This window comes from Camelus bactrianus, chromosome 30, assembly GCF_048773025.1.
Source record: "Camelus bactrianus isolate YW-2024 breed Bactrian camel chromosome 30, ASM4877302v1, whole genome shotgun sequence".
NCBI classification, from domain to species: domain Eukaryota; kingdom Metazoa; phylum Chordata; class Mammalia; order Artiodactyla; family Camelidae; genus Camelus; species Camelus bactrianus.
The window spans coordinates 19,311,585-19,334,560 of NC_133568.1; the positions used below are offsets into that span (position 1 = coordinate 19,311,585).

General features: G+C 41.9%; 1 long non-coding RNA gene across 1 annotated transcript; it reads left to right on the top strand.

Annotated features, from left to right (window-relative positions):
- Positions 1–62: 62 nt before the first annotated feature.
- LOC141575656 (uncharacterized) lies at positions 63–21,301 on the top strand. Its single transcript, XR_012503343.1, has 3 exons — positions 63–865; positions 4,304–4,398; positions 21,192–21,301. It is a non-coding gene; the product is annotated as an uncharacterized LOC141575656 (long non-coding RNA).
- Positions 21,302–22,976: the final 1,675 nt, after the last annotated feature.

The window sequence follows — 22,976 nt, forward strand, 5'->3', positions numbered from 1 at the left end:
GAGGCTCTCCAGTCAGCTTCATCCTTTGAAATCATATCCCTGACAGACAAACAAATTAATCTTTCACTATTAATCGTCCCAATTTCTGCTATTTGAGGGATGTTTTAATTAGCTCAGCCGTGTTATCATTCCTTTAAGTATCTGAAGATATCTGTTCGTTTCCTACTGGTCTCAGGAAGATAACCCCTTCCCCAGAGGTGGCTAAGAAATCTGTATTTGCTTTCAAAGATTTGCTTTTTCTGAGGCAAGAATTTCATATTATTTCCCCTCCACTGCTAATGGTTAAATGTTGAAGGCCTTAGCTAATTTGAGGTGACCGAATCCAAATCATTCGATGGACATTCCTCTACCTGTACCAGGAACGGACTGTCACAAAGGTAGTGGAGTTCACTGTCCACACCAGGTTCCAGCAAGGTCTCTACCTTCTCAGCATTTCCCTTACAGGTCCTTTCTGAAAATGTAAATACCTCGAGGGAGAGAAACTCTTTATCAAGACATTTTTTTCCACTGCAGCATTGATCAGGGCACAGAAATGATGGAAACTTTTGTAAAGCCAGGAAGAAAAGAGCTCTGACGGTGCCCAAGCAGACACAGAATAGATGCCAAAGGGAGTAGAGACAGAATCCTCGATCTCTGATCAGCACAACACTGTTATTCCCATTTCAGAAATAAGATGAGTCCCTTGGAATGGAGAATGGTACCCTACTGATTGAACAGCAAGAAAGCACTAGATACTTGAAAAGTTTTATGAGTAGAGGACAGAAGAGAAGAGGGCACTGGAGGGCAGTGATAACCTACCTGGCTCCTTCACATCTGTGCCCAGAATGGTCTCCACTACGTGAAAATGTCAGTGCCACCTGTGAAGGTAACACTTTAAGCCACCCTCAATTATGGCTCTGAAGAATGAGAACATGAAAGAGGGAGGCTGGCATGAGGGAGGGGATGCCTGGCTCAGGAATCACCGACAGGGGTGAGAACAGGGTAGAGAGCTGGGGCGACTTGGGGCTCCGGAAATCTGGCTGGGAAAGAGCAGAGACAAAGCTTGTCTCCTTACTCGTTTGAGGTGGTTTTATTCCCGCATTCAGGATGGATCATTTGATGAGAAGCTGGGGGAGAGAATGGCCAGAAGGAAGTCAAAGCAGGGTAGAAAGTGAGCAAAGCCAAAGATTTTCCGTGTAAAATCCAGTGCTCTGAAACCACTACAGTAACGTTTCAGGTCAGAAAACCACAGCTACCCCCTGGACCTGGCCTACATCACGGTGGACATGGCCATATGGCAGCTAGGAATCTCTGTCCTTAAGTTACAGAAAGGTGGACCGATGGTGACCTAGGCAAAGATTTCTTTTTCTCATGAAAAAGAACTCCCACACTGCCTCAGTGGCTCAGTGGTGGCAGGCCAGTGTTGCTACAATTCTCAGCTTGCAAGATGGCAACAATTGCCCCAAGGATCAGATCTTACACTCGTTCAGGGCAGGATGCAGAGGACAGGGCTAGGACACGTTCTCTTCCGGACCTTCATCTTACCAGGGAGGAAGAACCTTTCCCGGAAGGTCCCAGCAGACTTCTTATATTCTTGTTGCTCTATAGCACACACCTACCCTCAGACTAGGGACTGCACCCAAGTTCCCTAAAATTAACAGAAGCCCACTTGATGCGTGTCCTAAATAGGTTTCCCTGCTCTGTTCCATGAGCATGGACGATGGGGGCAGTGTCTTTGGAGGGCTCTAACGCCTACTGCTGATGAGAGTCAAGAGCTGCTGGATCACAGCAGAGCCCTGAAAACCAGCAGAAGCAGGAGACTGCTGGGATGACCCCCAGAGAGAAAAGCATCCACCCCACACAGGCATCCTCTCCAAATTTAGAAGCAAGAACTAGCCTTCCCAGAGGCTCCTTTGAAACTGTTAAGAAATTATAATTAGACTTTGTGCTTCTGCTAAGCCTTTCATCCCAGGAGCTCAGGGCACATCCCTGTATCGTCTCATTAATCTTCACAAGACCATTCGAGGCAGCTGGCATCTACTGTCATCTTTATTTTCAGGATGAGGGGACCAAGATGTAGGTACAGGTCAATGACCTGCCCGATGTCATATACTCATATGTCATATGCCCGAGTCACCAGCTGGGGAAGGGACCAAAATTGATGGGGGAAGAGAGCTACCCCCAACTCCCCCTGAGGACCCTGAGCAGGAACATGGCGGTCATTTACTTACCCAGATAGTGTGAGTCCTGAAACATGGCCTGAAGGAAGAACGTCAGAGCTGTGGGCAAAGAGGCAAGAGGAACAAGTGTGAGCTATGATTCACTGGCCAGCAACCTTGAGCAAGTCATTTGCACTTTCTGAATATTTCTCTTCCTTAAATATAAGAATAGTAACATCTACCCTGTCTAATTCACTCAGTTGTTTCAAAGACAAAAGGAATGTTTCAAATGAAACCACTTGAACTAGGACATTGTGTAAAATCTAAGTCCATTGAGGCAGTTGGTAGAACCAACATTTAAAATCAGGCTGCTAAAAAATAAATAGATTAATTCATTAAAATAAACAAAATAAAATCAGCCTGATTAAAAAAAAAATAAAGTAACATAAAATAAAATCAGCCTCTTGCTCTTGGCTCATCACGACCATCCTAACTTGCAATCAGACAATTATACGGGACTCTTTTCAGATGACCAAGAAATTCCTCTCTGCTATTGGATATGCTGTGAGCCTATTTTCAGCAAAGGCTGTAAGGAACATGCAGCGCCGGATGCGGTTATAACTAGGATGTGACCCGTGTCCTCTAGGAAATACAGTCGGGCGGAGAAGGCAGACAAATGAAGCACTAAGACAAGAGACAAGAAGGCTAAACGGGACAGGTGGTATTCAGAGGTTTGGGTCAGCCAGTGGGCTGGGAGGAAGTAAGTGGCGAGAGGGGGCAGTGGACAAAAGCTGGAAAATCCTTAGCTTTTCTTTTCCTTCCCTGGTGTCCATCATTCTCCCCTCTGAGAAAGAGTAAGTCAAGGTGGTAGAGCAGCAGAGGTTGAAGTTTGGGTTTGCTTTGTTTACATCTGCAGGAAAGGATACTTGCAGAGAAAACATTTCCTCTGTGCGCCCAGGGCGCGCCTGTCTCTGCGGGCAGTCTTACTTTCTGCCACAGGAGGGCGCGTCTCCTCCTCCGCTGGTCTCTGCGGCCAGCGCCGCCCAGCCTCCCAGCTCCATCCAGCTGAGCCGGGCTGTGCCTCGACACCTGCAGCCTAGAAGCACTGCAGCAACAGCTGGGGGGCCTGGAAGACCGGGTCACAACACGCCCAGCTTCCAACGTTTCATGTCTTTAACAAGAGCCAGGATAGATGTTCAAAAACAATTAGTCTCCCATCTACAGTGCATTCTACGAGGACAGTAATCCCTAGAAAATTCTCAAGGAGTATTTTTGGAAGATTGTCTATCAGAGAGAAAGAAGCTCAGATTCATCAGGAGGTGGAAATAGTGTCTCTGGCCCTGACACCGATGTCTCCCCCATCCCAGGCTTAAAACAGGGTGGGAACCAATATGACATAGCAGGACACTTGTCCCTTCCCAGAGGGACATCCAGTGTGGTGCTAAGGGGACCCAATAAAAGAAGGAAGGGGCTTCCAGATCTGAGACATGATCAGGGAGGGAAAACAGTTACCTTGCATTTATTTTTGTTTTGATAGTTAATTGTTAAAATACCTGAACTAAGGAAACTATTCGGGCTGGCTCTGCACCAGGCAAGAATTCCTAAATTGCACTAGCTTGGCTGCTCCCCAAAGTCCCTTTGTTCCCTCCACACCCTCGTGTAAACATACCCACCCACCAATACCCTGTATTATTTGTCTCCAGTGAATTAGAAAGAAAGTTCTAAGATAAGGCAGGATGAAACAATGACAGCCAATCAGAAGCCTTTCACTCAAAACTCCCACTCAGAATTAATGGAGGATTGGTTGGTTGGTTTGTTTTTGCCTCCAAAGAGAACTAACTAATTCCATGATTTCTGCCCACTGGATTGGAATGGCTTTAGGGGTAGGAACAACCTAAACTAAACACTCCTAAACTTTGAGATGAATAAGAACTATCACAGCATGGAAAAAAATAAAAATTATCAGCATGCTAAAATTATCCCCTTCTCAAAAAGGAAGAGAAATCTCTGATTAGGAAAAAGATTTTGTAAACTATCTAGTAACAACCCAGTAACACCCATAATAGATCTTGAATAATCTGAGAGGTGTTTGGACTAAAATCCCCTTACTTGCTCTAGAATATTTGTCCAGCCACACACCCACAATGTACTGTGTATTTTCACAGGTGCTGTCAAAGGAGTGACCCGCCAACACCATCTTCATCATCGGATGAGTGGTTTATCAGCCAGAGGCTGGCTCGGACAGAACACCTGATTAAAGGTTTCTAATCCTAATTTTTTTCCCCTTATTTTGCTGAGCCTGGGTCCTGATGTTTGGTGCACTTCCTGGGTCGTGGATTTCATTAGTATTACTGCAGACACTAAAGAAAACCTCTCTCCAGTCCCCGCCCCACAGCAGAACACTATAGGATAAATCTGAATCAGAGTCTAAGTGGAAGAGTAGTCTCCTCTGTAAAACTGGGCTGAGTCCATCTGTGTTCGGGGACATCTCTGTTGATGCTGGGGGCTAGTATGAGAAACAATGATTCATGGAGTTCTAGAGTGGCCACATCCTTGCTGTAAGGTTGATGTTTCTGAAGTCATACATACATCACTCACCCCAAGGAGATCTGAAGCTAGAAACGTTGAGGAAATACAGGATTAGAGAATGACAATTATGTGATAGTTAATTTTATGTGTCAAATTTACCAAGCTCAATGCCTAGGAGTTTGGTCAAACAGTAGCTGAGTTGCTTCTGTGAAGGTATTTTGTAGATGTAATTAAGGATTATAATCAGTTGACTTTGAGTAAAGGGGATTACCCTCAATAAGGTGGGTGGGCCTCATCTAATCAGTTGAAGGTCTTAACAAACACTGAGATTTATTGGTGAAGGAATTCTGTCTCAAGACAGACATACTCCTACCTGTGTTTCCAGCATGCCGGTCTGCCCTACAGATTTCAATCTTGCCCGGCCTCACTGTGGAGCCAATTTTTTAATATAATTCCCTTTTTTCATGTGTGTATTTGTGTGTGTGACTATGCTGTGTTTGTATATACTTTAAAAAAAATTGTGGGGTGGGGGGCAGTAATTAGGTTCATTTCTTTATTTTTTTTTAATGGAGGTACTGGGGATTGAACCCAGGACCTCATGCATGCTAGGCATGCACTCTACCACTGAGCTTATATACCCTCCCCCTTGTATATAGTTTTGATTCTGTTTCTCTGAAGAACATTGATTCATACAGATTTCAAGTGAATCTTTTATTTCTTTGTGCCATCAAGTTAAAACAATGAAGAGATATTCAGTAATGCCATTCTACATGACATTACACATAGCATGGACTCCTCATTTGGGGGCCACCTAGCCCCAACCTAAGAGCCCACCCACCTCACTGGAAGCTGGCCAGCTTCAGGGGTGGTCCTGATTGTTCTGAGGGTGAGAGGTCCCCTTGCCAATGATTGGCTCAGTGAGGGTCATGTGACCTCATTGTAAGGGCCAATGAGATATGAGAAGAGGTTTGCTGTAGACTTCCAGTGAGGTTTGTTCTCATTCTTGTGAGAAGCTTTACAGAAGCAGCGTTTTCTCTGCTGTTGGAGGAGCAGGAAGCAGCAGCCCTGGACTGGTACCGGCAATGGCCATTTGGTGGGACGTAACCTGGGTCACTGATGATGCTGTTGAGCTGGTTGGATCAGCCCTAATGCCTGCACTGCCTCTGGTCTTCCTTTTAAGTGAGCCAATATACTTTCTACGGTGCAAGCCAGTCTGAGCCCTTCTTGAGGCTTCTTGTTAGTTGCAGCCGAAGGACCACTTTTTCTTGCCCTTTTACCTATAAACTGGGAGAGTAGGACCAGATAACCTGAGATCTCCTTCAACTCTCAATATATATGAATTACACAATGAGGCACCAGCACTAACTTTCTCAATTACTGTTTAGAGAATCTGAATATTATTCTAGGTTTCTAAATACATATTCATTTTAGAAGCTGCAAAGTGACATAAATTTTAAGTTCTTAATGTATAGTTTGATGATTTTTTTCCAGCAGCCTTAACCCTAGTCAACCACTGTCAGCAATAATAACTTTCACTATTTTTTTAATATATAAAAACTCTAACAAGTGAACAATAACTAGGAAAAGAGCCAAGTAGGAAAATGGGGAAAAGATAAGTGCAAACTTTTCCCGGCAAGAGAAACAGAAAAGAATTTTAAACCTATGAAGAGATGTTCAACCTCCTTCCTAAAGAGAAAAATGCAAATTAAAATGACAGTGAGATTGGGTTTTTTTTTTTTAACCTGAAAGATTGGCAAGTTATAAAACCCTTAATAACACACTATTGGAGAAGATATAAGAAAATAGTAACATTTCTATGAATAATGAGAATTATCACCAAAGACCAGCAATTACAGGTATGGGTGGAAATGGTACAACTTTCAAGGAAGGCAATTTGGAATTACCTGTCAAAATTACAAATCCGTATGCTCTTTGACATAACCATTCCCCTTCTAGAACTTTATCCTACAGTTACACTTGCCCATGTATAAAGCGATGTTACTTGTAATTGCAATAATTGGAAACAACTTAAATATGTATCAGTAGAGAAAAGATTAAAGTATCCTAGATGTGTGCAGTAGAATAACTCCCAGCTGTTAAAGAAATGAGGCAGCTCTGTATGCAATAAAATGGAATAATCTCTAAATTGTATTTTAAACAAAAAGAGCAAGATGAAAAACAATGAGTGTCATATACTACCATTTTTTAAAATAGATAAATATACTTTTGTGTAGGGATAAGCTAGGAGACAGCATAAGAACCTGGGAACTGTGGCTATACCAAGGATTGCAACACGGGAACTAGAACACAGGGGCGAAAGAGATGCTAACTTTTAACTGGATATTATTTTTAAAGTTTTTAAACATATGAATGTATATCAGCTATTTTAAAATTAATGAACTTGGGGGGAAAGTAAAGTTATTGTTATACATTTCCTGATTTACTATTATGACAGTAATTGTGAAGCTAAATTACAGCACTTGTGTTTTGGATAAATTATAACTAATGATCAGATATGAAACAATGATTCGGTACATTTGTTCTCATTTCCCTTTCTGTCTAAATAAGGGCAGTAGAAAAGGATCTTGAATTAAGTAGAGGAAATTAATCTTGTCCATAATGTTTTAAAAACTGGTTTGCTAGGCATTTGCTTTTCCACACATTCTGCCCCTAAAGCGCCTTGCCTAGATTTCTTCTTATCCAGTGTCCTACTGTTCATTCATATCCACTCATTTGATGAATATTTACTAAATATCTTTGGTGTGCCAGTCACTGGGGCCTCAAATGAGAATAAGACCCAGACAACTGCTGTCTTTAGGAGTTCAGTCTTTTCACTATTGTCATCGTTCCAGACAGATGGAAAAGACGATGGTATAATCAATAAACTGAGAGCTGCAGGTCCTAAAATGTGGAGAACCTAGAAACAGAAAAAACCACCAGACGGGAAGGAGGAAGGTGAGAATTTATGGATACCACTGTCAGTCCATAGAAAACCATTCCAGAATGAACTTTTTCTACTCCAGGGTTTCAAGGCCCCAATAAATGCTTATTTTGGAAGAATAAAGATGGGAGGAAGGGAATGACAAAGAAAAGAATGGGCCCAGTTGACAAATCCAGGAGAAATGACCTGTGAACCTGGGATTCATCCATTCATTAATTCATCCACTTGTTTACCAAATGTTTACTGAGAGCCTACCGTGTGCCTGGCAGTGATCCAAGAGTCAGTGATGAACACAAGCACTCCGGACTTTGAGAAGCTAACATGCAAGAGACGGAGATGGTAAATCACTAAATGTTCAGTGCACTGGCAGTTGGTGACAAATGCCATGAATAAAGTAAAGGAGGGTCCAGAGCTAGAGTGAGGAGCCGGCATTCTGGATGGGTGGTCGGGGAGGTCTCCAGAGGAGACGCTATTTGAGCAGAGAATTGAAGGAAGTGAGGGGCCCTGTGGGGGCCCTACAGGGAGGGTTTTCTATGCAGAGGAAGGAGCCCTGGCATGGAAATGTACTTAGGAAGTTGAAGAATCAAGAGGCAAGATGAGTGAATGTCCTCATGGAGTTTAGAAAAACATAGCTGAGGAACAGTGTCAGTGTTTCTTCCAGAAAACACACCCAACAGTTATGTAACTCCGCACAGACAGTCCTGGATTTTAAAGCAGAAACAGACTCTTATTTAGAGACAGGGTAGGAATCTGATCACATGGGACGGTCTGATGGAGAACTGCTCCCCACTCCCCCCACTCACGGATCCTTGGGTGTCCTTGTCTAAGGTGCAGCACACTAGGATCTGTATTTTGAGGTGAACTTCAAAATGTAAAATGTTTTGGAAAGATAATGGGCAGATTTGAATTCATACCCAAGTAGAAATACATTATCCAATACTGCTGTGAGCAGCAGAGGCTTTCTGAATTCGGGGGAGGACAGGGCATTGAAAAAATTAAACACATACAACATGAAAGCTGGAAGCCCTCAAATCAAGCTTCAGCTGCTGTGCCGTTTTCTCTCAATCACCAAACAGAAATATTCTTTCTCCCTAGAGAGACAAAAGGTATTTCTGTTAAGCTTTCATAGCTTGTTAGAAATATCCCTTCGGGACATATAGCTCCCTTTGGAGTCTAATTACATGTTCACCCAGTGGCCTTCCGATCTGAATTTAGCTACCTGGGAAATACCCAGGAAAAGAATGCCATTTGCAGATAGCTGCACTAGGTAATGACACATTGTAAATTAATAAATGCATTCTGTTTTATATCATTCCAACTCTGATGAATTTTGCAAGTATGATACAGCCAAAGCCCCAGTTCTGAAACAATTTAATGAATAGATAGACGCGTCACTGGAATTCAAAGCATCGCTGGGAACCCCTTGGTTAGATTGCACTGGTGCTAAAACCTTCCCAGAGTAGATAACTAAGGGAATTCATTTCCTGGTTGTAGACCGTGGGAGGAAGAGTCCATTTATTCCACAAAAGATGCGGGTAAGCAGATACTTTGGGCTGGGTGCAAAACTTCTAAGGAAAACTAGGACCTGCCTCTTTCCAGGTGAGGCCACCCATGTCTAGCCATTAAGCAGAGTGGGACCAAGGCCCCGAGGCTGATTTAATGCTCACATTCAAGATCCTCTACTATCTTTGCTTTATCTTCACAAGAAAACTGCCATTTAGGGGTTGCTGGTAAATTTTGGGTTGTGGACCTTTGGAGCCAACCTCTATGTTCTGAATAAATCTCTAGAGTGGCCCTTTAATGACTTCAGTGTTAAGCTGGCACTGCCTCTTCTGCTCAGGTGAGGGTGGGGGCTTCGCATGAGGAACACAGGGAGGAAAGACACTGAGACCTCTCCTCCTTCTTATTAAGATTTGAACTGCTGTTTTGCACTCAGGGTTCCCCAGCCGAGGCCAGATACCAGAAGGGAGGAAAAGGGTTCAGTAAGAGAAGTTCCGCAAAAGATGGGAAGAAGAGAGTTATGGATATGAGAACTGGATCCAAATACCCAGACCGAGATGTTCATAACAGAAGGCAGGATCTAAATGTGTCTGGTTGACAGGGACAGCCACGCTGATCTGTAGCTGGGTCATGACTTAGTGCCCACTGAGTGAGCAGGACACAGAAAGAGAGGGGGGGGGGGAGAGAATCCTGAAATAGCTCGTCAGTAAGAACCATGGGACCTCGGGTCCCCTGGCAAAGCAGAACATGAAGATGCCCCCACAAAAAACGTCCAGCGTTACCACTGCAGGACCAGCAGCCAGGAGTGAAAGAAAACACCTGAGAATCATGTCAGCCTCTCAGCATCTTTCTCCCCCTGCATTCCTCACACAGACATTTGCCCCTACCTGTACCTAGCTTCACCTGCTGAAACTCCTTGCACAAAGATAGCTGCAAGCCACAGAAACCAGCTCCAGCTAACCTGAGGGTTGCTGGAAGGATGCCGGGTAGCATACAGACTCCAGAGGATGACTGAAGAACTGGGCTTGGACAATGGTCAGGAACCCAGCAAGGCTGGGCAGTGGGAGGAATGGCTCTAGGACGGAGCTGCTGGCACTGCCTCCAAGGACACTCAAGACCAAGGTGCTGTGGGCTCTGAACACCAGGGGATATTGTTTCTCAACTGCCCTGCATCTTTGCATCACTCCCTGGAGATTCAGTCCCAGATTTGGAGGGTCAGCCTGGCAGAGCCCGAGTCTTCTCCCTCAAGCTGTCAAGGGGCAGGGAGGGGGGCTCTCCCAAACTCAGGATCTGTGGAAGAAGAAGGACCCTGCTTCTCTTCCCTCATGCCCCCATCTCCCACCTCATAACACACAGCCTGGGAGGAGGTTCCAGAAACAGGAAGTGGGTAAGGTTTGGAGCAGTCAAAATATGGCACTTGGATGACAGCTGATGTTGGAAGTCAGACAGAGACGAAACCAAGAGGAACAAGAAGAAAAGACTCAACAGACAGCTCATCTCAAAATCTACACAATTCAGAAGTCTGTCTTTAAATATAAAGATGCTGCAGAGAAAAGAACCATTCCGACTTTGAGAGTAACCCCGAGAATATTACCTCCTTGGTTAACTACAAGGAGATACCTCTTCAGAAAAAACAAAAAAATTACGGTTCCACTTGCCATTTTTGTCATGAACAGTATTACTGAGAGATTTTGAGAAATAAGCTACCCAAAGCACATCTCAAAATCACCTCAAAATTATAAGTCAAACAAATTTAATGTTAATTATATGCTTAGTACAGCTAGAACACCAAAATGAGTCAAATTTACAGTATAGTAAAGTATTTTTAATATAACATAGGTATATTCTCTAATATATTAGTGTCCCTTTTATCGCAGGTACATTTATGTCTATTTTATGACCTTGGACATAATTTTACTATTTATATGATTATAAAGGTTTATAGATGTTGTGGTTTTTCATGTATTATATATTCTTAGTCTGGTCCATAATTTCTTTGAAACAAGACTATAACCTCCAGATCATTTAAGCTTGACCCTGCCTTCCACAGTAACCTGCTTTATAGCATAGTTCCCCGGGACACAGCAAAAACTGAGCCCTGGCCATTTGCTGTACTTTTGTATAAAATTTGATTTATTATTATAATAAAATGGTTACACTCTTTGGCTGGGTTTTCCTTGCCCTTTCCACTTTACAAAATCACACACATCTATGAATATTTTCCAAAATGACATGTTCTAGCAGTGTTTTGGGGTTATGATGGCCACTTCTACTGGCCAGTATGGGAAGAAGTTGTAATGAAGGTGTGCAGGAGGAAAAGGCACGTGGAGGACATACCTGATGCTCCACTCCTCACCTGGGTCATTAGCTTACACCAAAGCTGATGGAGGATTTTGCAGCTGGTCGTTTCCCAGCATTGCTCACTCATTGTGCTGCCCCTAATGCTTGCCTCGTCTCTACAAGCCTGATGCTCTCTTCAACCCATGCTATGCCTTTGGTGTGAGTTGATGATGTATGTGACCTGAGAACAGAAATTATTTTGAAATATATATCAAATTCATTGATTTGCATTTGCATGATTGCAACAGTCTAAAAGTCTACATCCTGGTGTTATAGGCTGAATTCTGTTCCCTCAAATTCCTATGTTGAAGTCCTAACCACCTCAGAAGGTGATTGTGTTTGGAGACAGAGTGTTTAAATCTTTTTTTTTTTTTTAACATTGTTTATTGATTTATAATCATTTTACAATGTTGTGTCAAATTCCAGTGTAGAGCACAATTTTTCAGTTATATGTGAACATATATATACTCATTGTCACATTTTTTCCTCTGTGAGCTACTGTAAGATCTTGTATATATTTCCCTGTGCTATACAGTATAATCTTGTTTATCTATTCTACAATTTTGAAATCCCATCTATCCCTTCCCACTCTCCACCCCCTTGGCAACCACAAGTTCGTATTCTATGTCTATGAGTCCATTTCTGTTTTGTATTTATGCTTTGTTTGTGTTGGGTTTTTTTTTTTTTTTTTTTAGATTCCACATATGAGTGATCTCATATGATATTTTTCTTTCTCTTTCTGGCTTACTTCACTTAGAATGACATTCTCTAGGAGCATCCATGTTGCTGCAAATGGCGTTATGTTGTCGGTTTTTATGGTTGAGTAGTATTCCATTGTATAAATACGCCACATCTTCTTTATCCAGTCATCTGTTGATGGACATTTAGGCTGTTTCCATGTCTTGGCTATTGTAAATAGTGCTGCTATGAACATTGGGGTGCAGGTGCATTTTGATGTAGGGTTTCTTCTGGATATATGCCCAGGAGCGGGATTCCTGGGCAGAGCGTTTAAATCTTTAAAGTAGGACTGAACCCTTAATCCATGGAATCTGATGTGATCTCCAAGTACACAGCGTCAGAAGTGAGTTCAGTTGTAGGACACTCAACTGGTGATGGAGCACTGCTTGATGGTATGGGGGAACCCCCATACATACATTGGAATTGGGTGTCAGAACCTCTTCACCAGCTGTATCAGAACCCCAGTCAATCCTATGGGGAGCTCTGGAACTAATTTTGTTAGAGTTATTCTAACCAGGGCCAAGATAACCAGGTCGTATATTCGCACATAGATCAGATCAGATCATTCATTGGCCGTTAGCCACCCAGAGAAAAGGTATCATCTTGGGTTTTCTTGGGTGTGTAACAAATTACCAGAAAGTTGTCAGCCTAAAACACCACAAATTTATCACCTCATCATTGTCACAGGTCAGGAGTCCAGGAACAGCCTGACTGAACCCTCTGCTTCGGGTCTCAGCAGGCTGAAGTCAGAGTGTTAGGCAGGGCTGCAGTTCTCATCCCAGGCTTGGGGTGCTCGATCAAGTTGATGGCAGGGTTGGTTTCCTTGTGGCTATATGATTGAGACCGCTACTTACTTGCCGAGGACTGCTGTCAGCTCCTGGAGGCCACCCTCAGTTCCTTGCCACGTGGCCCCCACATACAGTTCACAATGTGGATACTTGTTTTCTTCCCAACCGTCCAGGGTGTGTCTCTATGACTTCCCTTTATGAGTCCAAATTCTCCTTCAGACAGCTACAGCAAGATATCCCATCACCGTCCGCCCTAGTGAACTAGCCATTTGTAGTAAAAGAAAATCTCCATGTGCTTCAACTACGACTTTCTTTTCCATGTTCTTTTTACTAGGCAGTAGTCCATTAAATGAGATTTAATTAAAGTTGAATTGATGGATAGTCTAAGATCTCATGGTCTCTCCCAAGGCAGCATAGTTTTGTGTCACTGATCAAAAAAAAAAAAAAAAACCCTCATCTTTTGGCAACCTTGTGGCAAAATGATTTATTTCCTTGGTAAAACCAGGCAATACTATTGATCTAGAGAACATCTCTTCAGTCATTCCTGTGGAGTAGAGGTTCTTAACTGTCATTAAATCAGCTGTTCATTGGCTGACACATCACAAATTGAAACTATACACACAAATCACACGGCTGAACTTGAAAAGCCAAACCTGTTTTTATTGCACTGTGGAAACTAGAAATGGGATTTCATTCTGCTGAGGTTATCACATGGAAATAAAAAAAAATGCAAAACATCCCTCCTTTTAAAAATAATAAATGGCATAAATCATCTCGACAGCTGACCATTACACTGTAACATCCCAGTGAGTTTTGCATTAATAGGAAGCTGAATTAGATTAATAACGGTGCATTTTCCTAAACATTTCAAAGAAATTAACTTAGCTCTTCACATGTCTGAGCAAAATGCTTTGGAAATATTAACTACCCGATTCTTATCACCAAAAAACATTTCCTTTACACCTATTTGCACAAGGGACTTAGCTAAGCACTTTCTAAGCAATTCAAACTGATGGATTATATAATCTAAAACTGCAGTTTTCCTATTAAAAAGATAACCTGGAACTTGTTTATTTAAGTGCCAGCAACACTGACTTTTTTTTTTAAGTTGGATGATTTCTGGTCATAAAAATGTGGGGAGGTCTTATTTCATACAAAAGATGCATCTCACAAGAACTTGTATAATTCGAACTTGCATAATTCAAGAATGATTTTCTCAAGGGAATAAACATAAAATAAGACAGATGTATTCTCAGAGCACATTTACAAGTTGTAACATATTTTTGCTTTAAAGCCGCTTTTCCTGTTCCCGGCGTTATATCTAATATTTCACAGAATGCTGTCTCCCATATTAACCGCACCATGTTTCATCGTGGTTGTTTACTCTGCTTGGCATCTTATCATATATAACATCCCTCCAAAAGCTATTGATTTGGGGGCGCATTTTTCAGCATGAGCACTTACATCGTTACTTTATGACTACTTGAATGACATTGTTATGGGTCGTAAAAATAGTTTACATGATAGTAACAGTGAATGCTAAAATAATAGCATTAGGGTTAAAAAAAAAAAAATCACTTGCAAGAGTTCCATTGCATGTAAACAACAGCATGGTTTAGAGGCTCCTGCAAAGCCAGGTTGGTATTTCTGTTTACCAGCTAAAGTGGCAAGCCATGTTGTAAAAATGTAAACAAGTTTACAATATTCCTCCTGCTCATCAGCTTTTAAGTTACATGATTCTTGACAATTTCTTTTTCAATTTGGCATGATTGATATATTTTTATCTTTGTACCTGATTTAAGATTTCACTGGTATTTTTACACTGATGTTCTTCAGTGTACTTACCCCATAGGGCTGCCATCCCAGGGGGCAGTAGAGGGAGCCAGGAAGGGGATGTTTCATTGAAGTCCATCGTGGCCAACGTACAGACTCAGAAGATGGAAGAGACCCATCATCGTCTCGTATCACGTCTACAAGGCAACAATTGCAGGGCTCACACTCTCCACGGAATAAAGATCACTCCAAACGCAGGTTCGCCCCTAGCACCTCTCTCCTCCCACGCCGCTCAGGAGGGGTATGGATTTACGATGGAGAAACAGTCTCCGCTTATTTCTGCTCTGGTCCGTGTTTCAGTTACTGCTGCCCAACCGAGGGGAATTAAGCCCCTTCCTCTGAGCCCACACTTCAGTATCCATAAGTGGTGCTGCTAACCTCTCTTGACCATCTCTCCTTGGGTGGTAGGAAATAGCAAGTGAACTAGTTACAGTCATTCTCAACAGAGGAGAGCATGCCAATCTAGGTATCAGGGGCCTTACGTGGCCTGGAAAAAACGTATTATTCTTTCTTAAATAAATGGAAGAGCAAAGATGTAGTTGCCACTAGAACTAGAAAATATACTAGCTTATTTTAAAATAAACTTATAGAAAATGTGAAAAATTCCAAAGAGCATGAGGAAAAGATAAATAATTGATTATTCCACTACTAAGAAACAAGCTTTCTAAAATTGTGCTGTGTTTTTTTGGCCTCCTTTTTTTCTCTTGCCTTTATTTTTTCCATTACAAATATCACATACACCACTGTTTATTCTACTTAAAAAAAAAACTTATTCCAGAACATTTTTACCTATTATATCATATCATCCCCAAAAGCAGTTATGTAATGGCTACTTTCTCACCCAACATTTGGATGTTCTCTTCTATTGCTGAACATTTAGGCTGTTCCAGAAAATTAATATTTTAAACATATTACTCTCCAAATGGAGCACATTCAGAATTTTTCTGTTTATCAAAAATTATAATATTGATTTTAAAATTCTAAAATTCAGCAGTTTGCTGTATACTGGTTAATATTCTATCTTGGATCGCTCATTTTCAAGCCCCTAAGTTCCAACAGTAACAAAATAACATCCTTGCCTTTATGAAATGCACGTTTTCGATCAGCAGTGTATATACAGTCAAAATGCAATGAATTATACCCTTTAAATATATGCAATTTATACTGCACAAATTAAATCTAAAACTAATTTAAAAACATTAAAACCTCAATAGCTTAAAGCCATAGTTATTTATTACAGTGCTGATGGTTAATGAGGGTTAGCTGCTTTAGGCTGCACTCAGCGAATCTCAGCTGTGTTCACTCATTACCTGTCTGCAAGTTACCTGTCTCCAGGTAAGTTGGGGATCCACTCTGGTCTGGCTTGGTTGAGGCCTCTTAGCTGGGAAGCTCTGCTCTAAGTCTCACATCCTCCTCTTGGGACCTGAGGGCTAATCTGGCCTTGGACTTCTCACAGCAGTGGGGAAGCACAAGAGACACATAAGTGGAAAAGCACACACACTCCTGAGGGGCAGGCTTGGCACTTACACACCATGAATTCTACTTCATCCTACTGGCAAAGCGAGTGACATAGCTAAGCCAGGTTCAGCAGGGGTGGCAGGAAGAGCAGCCCTTCCTTGCCTCTAAAGTGAGAGAAAATGTAAAGTCAGATGGCAAAGGGTGTGGATATTAATGCAATCAATCCCAAAATCCAAATGGAGATATTAGAGGGGCATTTGGAAATACATGTATGGAATTCAAAGGTCTGGGCTGAAGATACAAATCTGCGGGTTGTCGAAATAGGAAAGTATTTGAGGTTATGTGACGTGTCTCCTGGAGGATGAATGTTGATAGAGATGAGAAGAGATTCTGGGTTGAGGAGATGAAGAAAACAGGGTGCTAGTGAGGTTGAAAGAGTCAAAAGAGAACAGTATTCTAGAAGATGAGCTCAGAATGTGTTTTAATAGGGAGGCATGATCAGTGTGTCAATCACTGCTCCATGAAATAAATAAACCTGTGTTGAACTACTTCCTGGTTCTTCCTGAAGAATCATGTCACTGTTCAGTATATCACTGCCAAACTAGGGGTGCAGTCAGAATCTAATAAAAACTGCCTTGCCACCCTCTCTACCGGCAGACTCATAAACAGACCAGTTGAGATTAGCTGAGCCCAGCCTAAACCAGATCTTTTGCTACATTCTTCTTTTGATAGATGCCAGGATGATTTCCAACATGTTAGTGAGATCTGTAGCCTAACTATTTATGTATCACACAGATTGAGGACCTAGGTTTGCCACATACTGCTTCAAGCAATGAGGCTATAACAGAAAGTAAGATAAGTAGGTTTCCAGCTGTCATAGAGTTAACATTTCAGTGGAAGAAACAAACAAAAAACACAGACGAGTAGACATATACATTAGCAAGTAATTTCAGATAGTGGTGACTGTTGTGATGATGATAAAGCAGAATAATGACTGGAGAGCGACTGGGGGAATTAGTTTTGATCATATGGTCAGGTAAGGTTTCTCTGAGGAAGTGCTAGTTGGCTGAAATCTGAATTATTCAAATCAGACAACTCCTCAGTGAGTTTCATTACAGCTTTTTGATTTTCCACCACTCTTGGGCTGCTGCACAGAAAAGAGAATCCCAGCGTCACCTTCTGTTCTCCCTCTTGCCTTCCCCACAACCCCCTGACAGCTGAAAATAAAAGGGAAGAGCAGGGATGCCAGGGGAGGTATACCAGATTTCTGCTGAACCAAACAACCACAGATCCAATCTCCTCTGGCCAAAAAAGAGCCCTATTAAGGAATTGGGCCCAGTTAAAGCTTTTCAAAAAATGGAAAAGTCTCATTTGATTCAGCAACTGTGTTTTCTTTGTGGCAGGAAAAGAGGAAGGTATTAAGGCTGCATAAGGAAAAGTCATGATTGACCTAACGCCCCCTTGATTGCCATCATCCCTAGAATTCTGCTATCAGAGAAGTGACATATGTGTCACATCTCCCTGACGACCCCTCAAGCAAACCCAGATAGAATCATTATTGGAATAAAGACACTGGCTCTGAGGGACTGAAGAACTTACCCAAGGTCGTCCAGTTAATAAGACACAAAACCAGAATATGAACCAAGGGCTGACTATTTCCAAAGCCCATGTTCTTTCAACTAAATGACCCTGCCCAGCTGCCAAACTGGACATCAGAAGACATAAACCATTAAGAGACAAAAGGCAGACCAATTCATTTGTCAAATTCTTCTAAGAGGGAAAGAGCGAGAGGGAGAGTGAGATCAATACGCCGTGTTGTATTTTTAGTGATGGGCGGTGAGAACGGCACCCAACAATTTATAGAAAAGGAAAGGAATTTGTATTCCCTGGGGCTGGAAAGTTGTTGGACATTAATAGCAAGAAAATTGTTAGGAAGCTGACAAGAGGTAAAGGAAACGTCCTTGCTTTATCCCCTCCAAAACCTCACTGGAAGAAAAGTGGGAAAGAACACAGGACTGAAAATCGAAGCAGGTTTGCGATACGAAGAAACACAGGAGGGGAATATGAGAAAGTTTGAAAGCAAACAGTATGAAATGAAAGAGTTTCAGACTAAAAGAAAAATAAGCTTAGCTGTTGTAAAAGAGCAGGATGGTTAATTAACAAGGGGGATGAAAATAGCCTGCAGATAATATTTATCATCCTTCCCAGTTTTCCTGTGGCTTTATTTGTGCCCATCTGTCAGCTCAATCTTTTCCAAGTGTCTGCTGCCACAAATGCAAGCCATTAATTTATTGAAAATATTACTGAAATTAGATTGCTTCTGGCCTTCCTGTTGCTATGTTTTTAACTTTTTAGAAAATTGTGTTTATCTGTTTGCCTGTTTGTGTTTTCGTTTGGCATGTGGAAGTTATGCCCAGGCTTGGAAACATAGCCTTCCCAATTCATAACAAAAAGAAACATGGGAAACTTTCCTGTGTTCAGAAGCACACCCAGCTGAATTTGCAGAACAGTTTTGCCAAATGTCCCTGTACACACACCCTGTTACCTCTAGGGCGAGAAATCTAAACCTGGAACATTCTGACAAAAACCAAAGAAAGCAATGGCAATATTGCATTTATTTGCTTTAACAAAGATCATACCTAAATGGGTGGTTCTTATTATGAACGTATCCAGTTTACATTAAAAAAAAGTCCATTAGACTCCCCTAAGAACCAAGTAGGTGGTACATTTAGGTTATACCCATTTTTATTTCAAAAACAGGGACAAAGAGCCTTTCTATCAACTCTGTCACAGGCTGATTTATCACCCCACTTGAGGCCATTATCAAAGGAAGATAATTGTGACATTTTTAACATTACATAATCGGATTTTTTTAAATCAGCAAGTGAGTGCATATTAGTAGAGTTGTGAAGAAGCAACTCTGCAAAGGGGGTTGATTTGATTTCTTTAGCTTCCCAAAGCTGCCCCCAAAGTGCGGACAGGCCACCCAAATCTCCAGTTTGTTAAACCAGTCTTGCCCCGGAGGGATTTCTGAGTGCTTCACTTCAAAGAAGGACACCACCCAGGCCGGTTGGCTGCAAATGTGAGCTGCCTATTATTTCTCCTTCATTCCCGAGGAAGTCTGGGTGAGGGCCCCGCGCCTCCTGATGGGCGCAATGCCTGCCTCCTCACACCCCTTCTCACGCTGAGCAACTTTTTAACTGAGGAACCACAGCAGCTCTCCCCGTCCTGTTTCACTTGCTGCAGTCTGGTGTGCGAGACAGAGAGGAGAGATGGAGAGGCTGAAGGACCCAGTGGCTTCTGGAGGTTTGGCAGGGAAGGAAAAAATATTATTTTCCCTCTACCCATCTTAGGTTCATGGGCTGGGGCCAAACTGATAAAAGACAGATTAACAAGAGAAAAAAAAAAAAAAAACTCTTAAATACATATGTAAGCACGGTGATTTCACAAAGAAATGAAACTCAAGGAGGCAGACAGATGATTGAGAACTAGGCAGATGTCTTAGAACTAAACAAAGAAAAAGGGGGTTGGGACTTCTGGGTGTGGGAGGCAAGTTATGGGAAGGCACCTCCCCCCAGGCACCTAAGGGAAGGTGACAAATAAAAGTATGCGAAAAAACAGTTGTCTAGTATGATTTGTTATGCAGACTTAAGTAGGTACCTTCTCCACTGATGACATATTAAAAGTCCTTCTCCCCCTGGTACAGGGTGGGGAGACATCTTTACAAATGGAAATTATATTTATAAATGTAAATTTCCTTTACAAAATGATAACTTATGCCTATTTTTAGAGATTTCCCTGCATCTACTTGTTCTTAATAACCTTGAACTCAAAATAGTCCATGTGTCAAAGAGGGATATTTGGGGTGCAATATTCTTGAGGGAGAAAAGATGTTTTAAAGACTGAAGGACTGGAGATTAAGCAGTTAGATTCCACACACACAAAAAGACTATGTACTTCAATTACAAAAGTCAAAAAAAAAAAAAGTGTCAGAAAGTATTGCAGGGGAGGAAAAATAATTTTTCCTCTACCATTTTAGGTTCTTGGCTGAGAAACCCCTGTAATAAAAGAAGGATTAACAGGAGAAAAACAAATCGAAGTTTCATATACCTCCTGTATACATAGGAGATACCCAGGAAAACTGAGTATGTCCCTGAAATGGTCCAGGCCACCGGCTTAAATGCCATCCTAGGCAAATAACAAAAGAAAGATTTTGATGGGTGGAGGAAGGCTTATTAATGCGAGGTGACCAGGAAAAGCATGGTAACAAGTAACAAGGTCTTGGTTGTTATGCAGGTGAAAGTTTTTGCCTTCTCAATTTATAAGAGTTTCTACAGATTTAGAAGAGATTTTCATCCTTGTCTTCCTGGTACAGAGAGACACCCTTACAAATGGCGATTTCCCTTATAAATGTAGATGTCTCTCACTAAAGGGTAATTTCTACTCCATTTTCAGAGCTTTTCCTGTGGTTTTTTTTTTTTTTTTTTTTTAATAACAGTACCAAATAATCCTTATGCCAAAGAAGCATATTTTGGGGTCCAAATTCTGCTCCCCTTCAGTACGCTGTAGATTAAGTTCAAGTTGTTCCCAAATATTATGAGTGAACATTCCTAACCCTACATAAAAGAGGGGGAATGTCCACAAATTTTGGCAAATTTGCCCCAAATGTTACCACTTCAAATGGTCATTTTCCTTTGTGTTTAAATGTCTGTTGATGCCCTTCTAATCTGAACATTCAAGAACATGGTTGTATCTGGTGGAACTGATGGAGAATTAATAAAATGGCTGCATTTAGGCCAACAGATTGTTTATTCTTATGCTCGCCCTTAAAATGGTCAACTAACCTGACTGACCTGTTGCTACTCACAGCTCCAGGCCCATTGTTGAAATAAAGCTATTGATTTTACTGTTTCTGTTTTATTCCAGTAATTGAAAGTAATCATCATACTTGGTTTCTGAGTTGTTCTCCAGGGAGAAGGCCTTGGAACTGTAGCCTTACAAAATAGCCTGAATTACCAAGAAGACCACACCTTGGGTGCTTATGAGATAAAGAGATCGAAAAAGTGACAACCACTAGCCTCTATAGAATTGGTCACCAGGAGACACCATGACACCACTCTGAGTTTTATGATAAGAAAATGATTCTGATGATTGTTATGATGTTTTATTGTTTGAGCTACGGCTGTATAATCACCCTGCCCCATCCCCAAGGTGGGTTCACAGTTTTGAAGGCACCAGCCTGCTGTGAGTCCTCTTTGCCCAGCAAAGTAATAAAACTGTCTCTTTTCTTCTATGTACTAAGACCCTGTCTCTGAGTTTCACTGTGGCTCATCAGGTATGGGGGCCAATCTTTCAGCAACAGAACCAATCAATATGTTCAGATGCACAGAGAACTATAAGAGGCTAGAATATGCTACTCCAAAATATGCCACTCTTTATCGTAAGGATTATTTTGAACTGATTATTTAATAATCAGTAGACACAAGAGAAGCTCTGAAGAAAGAACATAGAAATTTACATTTTTAAAGGAAATCTCCATTTATAAGGGTGTCTCCCTCTTTGTATCAGGAAGAGAAGGATAACCCTTAATCACAAAAGACTCATCAAGACACTGACTTAAACCTGTATAACAAAACTGATCTTGTTCACCATACTTTTCCTGGTCACCTTCTGTAACTCACATCCCCCACCCAGAAGTCCCCAAACTCCTTTTCCTCTTTTGGTGCTATATGATCAGACCACCCAAGATGGCAGTTTGCTGGTTCTCTGTACATCCCCTACTGACCAGTCCCTGCTTCACCTACACTCTACACACAGGACTGAACTTCCCTCCTAACCATAGAGCCTAATCAGTAAATACCGACATACTTGCCACCCACCTCCCCTCCAATGCCCCCCCTCCCCCCTCTCCAGCTAGTGATTGTTCTAATCTTTAGATCAGAATGGCTTCCTTTTGATATTTTAACAAAGGAGAGACCTCTGCCCATTGAAGGTACTTAGCCTGAGGGGCTACAAGGCCATGCCCCTCTTCTAGTTTCCCAGGTAACTGATGAGCCAATCTGGATCAGGGTAGCTGAGTCAGAGGAACAAGGAAGTCCAAAGATGGCATGAACAGACTTGGCATTTGAGGACTGGCTGACCGAGTATACTGTGTTTATGGTCCAGCAGAGCACTGATGGGCATGAAAGACATCTAAGTTTCAGTTTGTTGACGTGGCAGCCCAGGCAGGAGCATCTCCATCGCGGGCCCAGAAACTTATTTCAAAAGTAGAAGGAAAAAAAAAATTTCCCTCTCCTATAGATCCAAAGGAAATAAAATAAAATTTCTAAGGTGTGATGGTTCTCCAGGCTCAGGTTTACTACTGTTTTTATGGAGGAAATCCCCCCCCAGATGGATTCAGCACATCAAAAACCCTTAGTTCATGATAGTTACTGCCTGATACCTGCCCTGAAAAGGCTTTAGGAATTGACCAGAGACTACCAGCTTGAGGTCTGCAAGGTGACCCTGGAATCAGCCACAGGTCCAGATTCTAACAGAGGCTTCTGATGGACTTAGCTCGAGGAAGAATTTTGATTTAAGCCAAGGAAAGACATTTATTCAACAGGGAGACTGGGAAGCATTTCTCAGATTCTGACACCAAGTCTTTCTGACAGATCCGAGGTCTCAACCTGGCTGTACATTAGGATTTTCCAGGGAGCTTTTATAAAATGT